Source organism: Camelina sativa, chromosome 17, assembly GCF_030686135.1.
Source record: "Camelina sativa cultivar CO46 ecotype springtype chromosome 17, ASM3068613v1".
Lineage (NCBI taxonomy): Eukaryota > Viridiplantae > Streptophyta > Magnoliopsida > Brassicales > Brassicaceae > Camelina > Camelina sativa.
This window is the reverse complement of record NC_141896.1, coordinates 13,195,495-13,206,889: the sequence shown is the minus strand read 5'-3', so window position 1 is coordinate 13,206,889 and position 11,395 is coordinate 13,195,495. Positions and strand designations below refer to the sequence as shown.

Sequence of the window (11,395 nt, the reverse complement as noted above, 5' to 3'; positions counted from 1 at the left end):
CAAGAATGTCTTCTTAAAAACTATGAAATTCTTCCTAAATTTTTAAAAATGTGTTTTTAAATATCTTCATATGTGTTTTACCCTATTGTATCACATATTACTCCATTAGTGATATATTATGATTTGATATTGTGTACATATTGGTGTTTTATAATAAATATAGCAAATATGAATATCCAGCATGATATTATAGGAAGACTTTCCTAAACGTCAATGACTCCTTCCTAAATTTCAAGTAGTTCTTCCTAAATTATACTTAGGCTTCCTATCTTATGTTTTGCCTAAATGTAAGACAATGTAATTTAACATAATCCCTAAGCTCATGTGTTCAAAACATGGTTGGTGTGAATTCACGTTTATGAATATTATGTAATCTTTTTTGAATGTCTTGAATCTAAAAAATGTGTTTAAAATCTTTTCATTTTTATGTTTGCCTCAATGTATCGCAAATTTTCTCATCAATGTGGGGTAATGATTTGTTTTTGTGCACATCGTGAATACTATGATAGAAGCCTAGGTGTAGGCTGTAAGAGCACTATACATTATTTTCATGAAGACCTTCCTAAATCGCAAAGAGTCATTCCTGAATATCATACACTGTATTGCTGCAACAACTATTGCAGATCCTCCTGATGAACCTCCCAATATGACGCACACAGTTTTAGCAAATGTTCATAAAAATTTACAAGCAAATGAAATCTGTCAATGATAAGAGTATATACGTATTCCTAATCATGAACCAAGTTTATCAATCCATCTCAACCGAGTTTCTTCGGTGGTGAATCGGATCTATAGCATTGAGAATGAGATAAGCCATAATCTTCTTCAATTGAATCATCATGCTATTCTCTGCTCTCACCACCACCACCACTTCCGTCAGCCTTTCACTGGACCTACGCCGTCGATCCCACATGTTTCTCCTTACTCTCATTGATTCCAGTGTTCATCGTCGCGAGATCCATCGCTACTTCAGTACTTCGACTCTACCTGGAATTAGAGACTCGCAATAATATTCTTATTGGAGACTCATCAGATTGATTCGGCGTGGAGGTGAAACGCCGGAGTTGATATGTGGATGATTCCGATGGAGATGAAGCGTATGAAGAGAAAGGAGAAGCTATTTTGTGAAAAAAAAAACATTTGATTTTGTATATATAATTTTGTGCTAATTTTGGAACATTTAAGAATATGTGCTAGTTTTGGACTAAAAACTTAAATGAGTGCTATTTTTGAGAATCTCCCAAAAAAAATAATAATCAAAAAAGCTTAGGGTCGTACGAAATTGGCAAAATCTCCGACGAGGAAAGAGCATGTGTTTGGAGCTTGTGTTTTCACAACGAAAGCTAGATTTGGAAGGAAGAACCGATAGATTTCGATTTGACTGTGGTGTTGATGAAGACGACGAGCTCAATTTTTTGCATACAACAAATCCACCGCCACCGTCGTTTCAGTCCTGCAAATTCCCACGGCCACAAATACGGACTCAGCGACAGCGAGCTTCAGTGAGAGAATCTTGTTCGCTATTCTCGAATCTGTTAATCAAGGTAAGAATTGAAGTAAGGATTGAGTTTTTGGAATTTTCATTGTCAGATGTTGAAATTGTTCTTTGTAAATTCTGACTTGTTGTTGTGTGTAGGGATGTTAAAAGTGCAAATGAGGAACATGAGAGAGAGTTACCAATGATGAATGGGATCAAATATAAAATATCAAATCAATTGGAGTTTTGGACTCTGGAATTTGTTTATAAGCTCTCTTTAGTCTTGCTTCTCGTTTCAAATCATTGCAAGTCAGTTAACTAACAAAAAACACCACTCTTTAAACTTTTTTTTTATGTTATTGTAATGTTTGAGTGAGCTTTTTGTTTGTCAAAAATAGATGATGTGTAGAACACATTTTTCAGAAATGGGGAAAGAGAAGCATAAGAAACTGATGAATCAAGGCTTTGAAGCTTCTATAAGTATGTTATAGTGAAGCTTGTAAGGAGATGGAGATTAGAAGGACTGATTTGAACTGGTAGGTATCTAGATTGCTATGATTTTTGAATTATTTGCTAATGGCATAGATCAACTTGGTAGTGTTTCTTGTGGTATTAAGGTTAATCAATCTGGTAGTGTTGCAGAACTAGTTTAAATGTGGGGTGATATATAAGATATCTCTTGAAGTAATGTTAAAACAAAAAATTGAATTCATGGACTGATCATGTTGTTGAATAAGGTTTTCAGCTCTAACTCAAGTGATTGATGATATACATGATGACAAATATTTCAAGAACAAAGCAGAGAGTTGATGATGAAGATGGGAAAATGGGCACTTGAGTGGAAGTTTGAGTTCGTCATTATGGAAAGCCTTCCTAAAATTCAAGAACACCTTCCTAAAAGCTACGGAATCCTTCCAAATTTTTTTAAAAATGTGTTTTTAAATCTCTTTATATGTTTTTGCTTTATTGTTTCACATATTACTTCATTAGTGATGTATAATAATTTGATTATGTGCACATATTGATGTTTTACAATAAACGTAGCAAACTGAAATATTTAACATGATGTTTTAGGAAGATCTTCCTGAACGTCAATGACTTCTTCCTAAATTTCAAGGAGTTCTTCCTAAACGTCAATGACTCCTTCCTAATGCTCTTTTTTTCTTTTCATGACGGTCTTCCTGAAATTAAAGAAATCATCTTCTTATAATTATAAGAGAAGTACAAATTGGAGAATGTCCAAAATTCATAATCTAATTACTCAAATTGCCATTGAATTATTAAGAAAGGAGACACTTTCTTGAAATCAAGAAGGACAAAAATGACTTAAAAAACTAAAGATTTGATTTTAGCTGTAGGGTCCGCGTGTTTATCCGATTACACACCGGATAATCTGACAACCTATCCTGCTGCATGGATATTGATTTAAAATTGGGCCTTACTATTGTAAAATATTTTGTATGCATGTTGGGCCTTGCATATAGGATAAATCCTGCAAAACAGACAAAAATGTAATAGTTGTTTGTTTGTTACTAATCGAGGAATATAGCCTAAAAATATCCATAATTGAACGTAGGCCTAGGCATTTTAACCGAATCCGAAACCCGAACCCGAACCCGACCCGAAATAGGCAGTTCGGTTCAGATTCGGATAGTACTAAATACCCCATCGGATTTAGTTTCTTTGAAATTCGGATATCCAATCGGGTTCGGGTAATATCCGAACCCGATCGGATATCCGAATTAACTCGAAATAAATAAAAAATGCATCTAAGTGGATTTGAACCCAATACCTTAGGCATTTACTAGTGCATCATAAACCATTCTGCCACCTTAGTTTTATGTCAAAGTATGAAAACGTTAATTATTTATATATATATATATATATATATATATCTAATTATGTATTCTAAAATTGATTTATTTTTTTTTCTCAATCAACAGAACCTATAATCGTTTTTTTACTACCCAGATCAATTTTACTAGAAACACTAGGTTCGAACCCGCGGTATACCGCGGGTCAAATGTTTTCTAATTTATGAGTTATAATCTTTTATGTTTATTACTAAGTAAATTTTAGTTTGCAATTATTTAATCTCTATTAGGTTTGAATCCGCAGTATCGAGAGACTATTTTTCCTATATATTGTGTTTTTAATATATTGTGGGTTTGCTGTATTTTCGATTGTTAGTTATTTAGGGTAAGAGTTATTGTATTATACATCGAATTTAAGTGTAAGTTTTAGTGTTTTACTATTTATCAAAGTGAATTAGTAGGTTTATGTTTTTCTTGGGGTCATATATTGATATTGGTGTAGTGTTGTTATTTAATATTAGTATTGTGAATTGGAATATATATTTTTTAGAGTTTGTGTGTTGTTAAAATGACTATTGTTTTCATATTATTACTTTCTAATGTCTTGTGACAGTTTTTCTATTGTTTGAGTTAGATAATTTTTATTTTTTAATAAAAATGGTCAATTACATATTATAATTTTTTTTATTGTTTGATATTTTACAAATTTCTCAGTGGTATACCACGAAGCAATTTTTTCATCTTTTACTTATATATATATATATATATATATATATATCAAGTTTCTTTGAGTTTTAATATAAATGTTATAATATTATATATTCTTACAGTAATTAATGGTATGTGTTATTGGATATATGGATATATGAAAAAGTGTAAAAAATCACTGGACGAAATGATTTACCCATGTTGTAGCACCATGTGAAATTATTTTATAAGTGATATGAATGTCGGTCCAAACCCGTCCTACCATATAGTTCCGTCCAATGATATTTATACTCTATAAGTTTTGAATGTTTATAATATTTTAAGTTTTAAATTATCACTTTTTGGACCCGTGTTACAACACAAAACAATATCGTTTTTTGTTATGTTTTACATAATTTATAACTTAAAATTAGAATTTTTAAAACTTATTATTGGATAATTTGTAAATTTTTAAATTTGTTTCGTATTGTAGAATTATATACGGTGGGTTAGTTTATATATCTTTTATGTATATACAACTTAAAAATACTTTTGTTTGGAAAAAAATTCAAGTAAAATTACCTGTTAAAAAGTAAAAAGGTGTGTATAATATTTTTTTGGGTTAGTATAAAAAATATGGATATAATTTGTAAGTTAATTAATTCTAATCTATTATTACAAATCTGTGTGATATATGAAATAAAGACAATAATACAAATACACAAAAAAAAACCCACTAATCACTCGGGCCTTAACTAATAAAATGGACCATAGACCTTCTTTCTTCTCTCTTCTTCTTCTTTCTTCCACGACAAAGACGTTTTCTTCTTTTATTTTTTCTTTTTACAATTCTTCAAACTTTCCCATCTTCTCACACCTCTTTTCTAATTTTTCTTGCATCTTCCTAGTGATTTCCGATGAAATTACTCAACGACCTTACCACACAGCCGCCATGTATGGGTATCCTTGTCGAGATTTTTAATCGGAATTGTATGCTGCTGAAATCGTGGGTTCGTAGTCAATTTGTTGATTGATATGTAGTGGTGTTCTCGAAAGAGTTTATCGGCGGATAGTGGATCAAACTTCGAAATTTTCGATTGATTCTCGAATAGCTAAGCTATTCTTATAGTCATCGCGTTGCCGTAAGTTCTTTGTCTTCTTCTTCTCTTTTTAATATGTCTTTCTTGGACAGCCAATTGTTATAAGAGTTAACCTATTGATTATGTACTCAATTTTGTTAAGAATTCAACAACTTAATTGGTTGGCCAAGAAAAATTCTTACAGGATTGTTAATAGAAGAAAATACAGACAAGGTTTGGGTTGTTTAGTGAATTTAGATTTGACAATTTCATATATATATATATATACAATTGTTTTGTTTCGTAGGTGCCACTTTATGATCCAAAAAAAAAAAGGAAGAAGCTAAGATATTAGCAATCAATCTCGATAAAGTTTAGAAACAAACTCATATATATATAGTTCTGTATCTGTCGATGAAATCGCTCACATAATGATTGAAGTTTGCTTGGTAATAATATATGATTTCTCCTTTTCAACACTCACTTTGTAAATGGAGTCACCTGGCATTTTTTTTTAAAAGGGCATGTTTAATACGACATATAGAAGGGCTTCATATAACACAGTATTATCATAGTAGAAGTATAAGAAAACGAACCATTGGAGATGTCAAAATTAATTTGTTTGCTTGTGCTTTGGAATAGTCGGGTCGAGCTTGGTGATTTTGGGTGAGGTGAATGATAGCCCTTATGGGTACCGAGGTTTGTTCATTAGAACAGCTTCTTTCTTTGAAAGATGACTTGGCTGCTTCTGGACATCACTGAGTGATTTTGGCTTCACGTCTCTCGGAGGTAAGCGTAAGATGCAACCATTGGTTTCTTGTTCTAATGACTTGTATGCTTGAGAAATGTTTTTTTTGCTTGATGAGTGATGAATGTGTTTAATGTTGGATTATTTATAGTGGTCTAGTAGTTTAGGGTATCGTATAGGATCCGTTATTGATTGAGTGGTTGATGATTGCGAGATTATTGGTTCTGTTTAGGATTAAATTATGATTGTGATTGAATTTGAAATCAATGTTGATTGATAGTCAGGCAAATGGAGATAATGCAGAGAGATTTGAGGGCGGGATTGATACAGTAAATATTGTGTTTATAGTTTCCATAGTTTATCCTTTGGAATATTCTTGAGATTGATTGTCGATAGTGTCAAGTATGGGCTGATGGACAATCTTCTTATAATTAAATAGGAATGCTAATATGGCCTTTTTCGTGTGAGGCCCAAAAGAGATGGAACCGGGTTTGCTGGAAAAAGACGCGGATCCTACGTTAAATGGGTCGGGGTTTTTGTATTTTAAATTTTTGGACACATTTACCCTGCTCAATTAATCGATTCATTGTCCTTTTATATGTATTCAGTGGCAATTGCTGTAAATACAGTGAGGATTTCGGACATTTTTAAAAACGTACTCTTCTTTTAATTATAAGAAGATGATAAGCAGATCTACAAAAAAAAAAAGGATAGTTTGTGGAGTTTGAAGAGTAAGTGAGGTTGGTAGATAAATATGAATCAATTTGCTATAGATATTAGATTTGGTAGGGAATTTGAAGGATTTAATTTTTGAAGTATTGGTCATGGATAAACAAATCTAGGGTTTTTGGCTGAAAAAGAGAGACGAAGAAGAAAGAGACAAGAAGAGGAAGATAGAAAGTTTTTTTTTTCTTTCACGACAGAAAAAAAAGATTTTTTTTTTAATGACTTCGGGTAATCCGAAATTACCCGAACCCGAAGACACCCGATCCGAACCCGACCCGATATTAGAAAATACCCGATCGGGTTTTATATCTCTACATCCGAAAATCCGAAAATCCGAAGATCCGAACCCGAATCCGATCAGATACCCGAATGCCCAGGCCTAATTGAACGGTAATAATGGCATATGTTTAAATGTTAATATCTGCCTAAATCACACAATGCAAATCACTGAAATTTTGACTAATAATTCTCCAGTCACCTTATAATTAGCATACAATTACCATATTTGCCACACAATACACTTACCAAAAAAACAAAAATAAACATCGAACATAGCTAAATCGATACCAAAAAATCAATGCTAATTATGCGTATCAAAGATTTTTGTGCTTGCACAAGAAATCTATCATTTATTGCTTCTAACCTAAACGCTAATATATGAATCACCTATAAACATCATCATGAAACGCATAGACCCAATCATAACACATTCACCAATTTTCAAATACAAGCTTTGAAACACATACCTCGCAATGACTGCATCCTACGAGATGTGAAGCCTTTCAAGACTTCATAGAAAGTGCAATTCAGGGTTCTTCATACCTGGGAGACATATACACCAATGTTTGGTGAAACAGTTGACATGATACTCGATGATGCCAAGGTAAACATAAAGATCTTATATTGTTGTATACATACTGTAACAACCCGTCCCGTGGACCCCACTAGCCTCACTGCTAGCACGCTAGCCTCACTGCTAGCCGCCCAAACGGACCCCAAGCTGGCCCTGCAGGGCATCGATCCTAACCCATCACTGTGGATATCCCAATCCACCAGTAGGTTATTGGTGTACCAGACGTTCCTCGAACCCTGGTCCTCACCCTTTAACAACCTTCCCACAGGACAAGTTGCCACCAATTGACCTGCAGATCAATTGGTGACAGCTTCTCCTGTGGGAAGGTTGTTAAAGGGTGGGGACCAGGGTTCGAGGAACGCCTGGTGCACCAATAACCTACTGTGGATTTGGATGAATAGTTCCATTTGCCCAGTGAGGGGTTAGGATCGATGCCTTGCAGGGCCAGCTTCGGGCCTATGGGGGCAAGCTAGCGGTGGGCTAGTGGGGTCAACAGGACGGGTTGTCACACATACACATTCAGCAGTATTTATGTTCATAAACCTAACCTACTGTTATGTCATTTTCAGGGTACAAAGTTCACTCTTATGTGAAAAAGGATCTAATGAACCGGTCCCAAAAATTCAAGAGGAGAAGTCATGCAATTCATATGAATTTAATATTTGAATGTAACATATGATTCAATATAAAATGTTGAGATTTAGAGGTTAGAAGCAACTCTGACCTCCTTATCCTTCTATGTGAGAGTTGGCAGATCGATATGAACTTGAAAGACATGTAGAGTGAGAGAACCAGCCAAAGTAGCAGCATTCCTTGACAGGCAAATGACATCATCTCTTTTAACTTCATCAACCTGCATGTTCGTTTGGGAGGTAAGTCTTCCAATATAGCCATCTAAAAATGTCTAAATTTTAATATAGAGAAACCATCAGACGTATATTTGTAAGCTTTTTATTTTATTTATACCTAAAGCCTAACTCATGTTGTGTCACTACCAATTATTGCCTAACAAATATACTATGAGCAATCGATCCATGCGAAATCCTAATTCGATGAAGAGCTGCTACATATCAAAGAATTAGGATTTTAAAGCATCAAGCAGTGAGAGAGCTCATGGATTTGGAAGGCTCGGATCCTCGAGAAGAAGATGGCTCAAATGCATCTTCGGTTATGGAAGTGGAGAGAGATCTCACAGGCAATGTTTGCTATTTAGTTTCTGATGGAGATGGAGAATGGAATTTTGAAAGGAAAAAAAAACAAAATTGTATTGACAGAGGATATAGTTATATGGATTATATAGCAGAATCAATAATATTCAAAAAAAAAAAAAACTTATTTTCACCAAAATAAGAGACTTAAATCAATTTAAGAAGTAGCAAACTCAGTGAGAAAAAGAGTTCTTACACAATTGTTACGGAATAACCAGCCTTGGAGATAGATAAGAGTAGTTCTTTCCATTTAGGTAACCATTCGTGATGGGATAAGACAAAATCGGAGGCAAACACATAGAATTGTTAATTATATAATTACATGATTGGTTGATCTAGTGGAGGGAAGGTGGTAAGAAACGAAAAAAGATTAGTAAGAGACCAATTTTAAAGGTCACGGAGGAAGAACCGAGGAAGAGAGGAGGAAAGAGACAAAGGAACAATGACTTTAGATGTCTTTCTTCGGCTGATTTTTGTTTTGCTCCAACTCAAAATATAATAAATCTTATTATAATCATACAAATTATATGACCACTAGATTTTGACCCGTGCATATAATTATTTGTAAAATTTAATATAATAGAATTTGAAATAATTTTTACAACATAATTTGGTTGTATATTATCAATTTATTTTTAGTAATTTTAACAATATATTTTGGTACTATATTATCAATTTATATGTTAATACTAAAAGTAGGGGTGTCAATCGGGCTGGTCCGACCCGGTCCAGCCCGAAACCTGTAAAGCCCGCAAATGTTTGAGCCTGGCCCGGCCCGGCCCGAAATATTTTCGAGCCTATATTTCAAAGTCCGAGTCCGGTCCTAAAAGGGCTACAGGGCTTTTCGGCTTTTTCCGGGCTTATGTTAGAGATCAAAAATTCAAACTTATAAGCCTTAAAAAGCAGTGTCTAAAGGTGAACTATAAAACAAATCAATCAAAATTTTAATAACTTATCTATATTTACTACAACCAACTTAATTTACAAGAAAAAGTTTATAACTAAATAAAATTTTAATACTTTAACCAAATAAAACAATATATAATTCATATAAAATATAATAGATAACTTTAAAAAGTATTAAATAAGGTTACTAAGTAAATATGAAAACTATGATTAGAGTTTAAAACTTTATTTACAATAAATCATTAATCAAATATTGCAATCAAACAAAAATGTTAACATAAAAGTACAAATATTTCTGTTAAAGGGCTTTCCGGGCTGGTCCGAGCTTGGCCGGGCTAAGCCCGAAAAACCCTATAGCCCAAACGGGCTGAGCCCGGAAGGCCCGATCTTTTTCTGGACATATATATTTAAATCCGAGTCTGATGTTTTTCAGGACCGGGACAGGCCAGCCCGCGGACTTTGGCCCTAATTGACATGCCTAACTAAAAGTAACAATAATTTGTTAAAAGTAATATATTGGTAAGTATTTTACTATATAATTTGGTCGAATTATAAAATATCTATTAATAACGCTAGTTTTTGACAAAATATTAAAATGAGAAATAGGCTATTTTTTTAAAGATAAAACAGAAAAAAGAAGAGACCCCATAAAGTAATAAAGTAATGAGAATATTTGTGTGATTGTTTAAAAAGTAAGAACTAATGAAAATACTACACTAATTATTTGAATTAGAGGAACTAATTTTCTCAGGCTGTGATTGGCGACATAGGGAAAGCGTATTTGAACAGAATAAAGTAAAAACCACATGTTGTACACCATTCAGATCAAATATAACAATTTGCGATTTTCAACACAAAAAAGAAATAAAAAAATTTGCGGTTTTGTAGGTGTAATATTACACAGGACCGCACATCAACATCTCAACATACTTTTATCCAGCGGTTTTAGTTAAAATCCGCTAAAGTAACTGACCATTGGAGAAAACCTTTTTATTTTTATTTTTTTTGTTTACTAAAATTTGTTATGTGTATATATTTTTCCAAAAATCACATATACAAGTAATAGGTTATGTATTTCATTATTAGTGCATATAATATTTTATTATAATAAAAGTTTATGTATAAAGCCAACTTAGTTATATTTTTTTTTATTTTTAAATAATAATTACAAAACTGTTACTAATTTATTAATAGAAATATTATTCTAAGAGATCAAATATACATATATATATATATATATAAGATATTTTTATATATATCTTTTTGTAAATAACACAAATGTTTGTGTAAATAGCACAAATGTTAAATAAATTATAAATAATGTCTTTTAGTTTTGCATAAAATATATCTACATAATAGTTTAAATAATTTTTGGTATTTAAGGTTTGAAATATTTTTTCATTAACACAAAAAAATTAATAATTTACAATTATATTAATTATTTATTATTTTGTACCGCTTATTCTAAAACCGCAATTTTGTTTTCACTAATCAAACATTATTCTGTACCGCTTATTTTGTACAAACCGCACTTGTCCCGCAAATAACGCAGAGATCTGCATAATATTTTTTAAATATATAACTAATATTGAATAAAAAAATTAAATAACTAACATATTTTTAATAACAAAAGTTCTGTGTATCTTTTCTTTATTCTTTCTCTTGTTCAAGTAACTTTAGAATGCATGTTCAAGAAAAAAAAATTATTTTTTCATTTTATCTTTAAATAAATTTCAAAATGTAATATATATAAGTAATTTTAGTATTATGAATGTACAACCATAAATCAAGTTTTCTTAACAATAAATGAATTTATTTAAAAAATTAATATATTAACAACTAGATTTGAAAAAAATATAATCTATACTAGTTTTTTTATTGTGTAATATTTGTTATG

At 32.1% G+C, this 11,395-nt stretch overlaps 3 long non-coding RNA genes across 5 annotated transcripts; 1 reads left to right on the top strand and 2 right to left on the bottom strand.

Annotated features, from left to right (window-relative positions):
• The first annotated feature begins 4,727 nt into the window (after window positions 1–4,727).
• Window positions 4,728–6,475, top strand: LOC147923638 (uncharacterized). Of its 3 annotated transcripts, none has more exons than XR_015587304.1 (3): window positions 4,728–5,120; window positions 5,700–5,846; window positions 6,245–6,475. It is a non-coding gene; the product is annotated as an uncharacterized LOC147923638 (long non-coding RNA). The 3 variants fall into 3 exon arrangements; XR_015587305.1 differs by having other exon boundaries at window positions 4,775–5,120; window positions 6,086–6,475; XR_015587303.1 differs by lacking the exon at window positions 6,245–6,475 and having other exon boundaries at window positions 4,764–5,120; window positions 5,700–6,229.
• On the bottom strand, window positions 5,431–5,788 carry LOC147923639 (uncharacterized). The gene is made up of 2 exons (XR_015587306.1): window positions 5,654–5,788; window positions 5,431–5,558 (listed from the first exon to the last, which is right to left on the bottom strand). It is a non-coding gene; the product is annotated as an uncharacterized LOC147923639 (long non-coding RNA).
• A 575-nt stretch (window positions 6,476–7,050) lies between the features above and the next one.
• Window positions 7,051–8,895, bottom strand: LOC147923637 (uncharacterized). Its single transcript, XR_015587307.1, has 3 exons — window positions 8,789–8,895; window positions 8,109–8,237; window positions 7,051–7,353 (listed from the first exon to the last, which is right to left on the bottom strand). It is a non-coding gene; the product is annotated as an uncharacterized LOC147923637 (long non-coding RNA).
• Window positions 8,896–11,395: the final 2,500 nt, after the last annotated feature.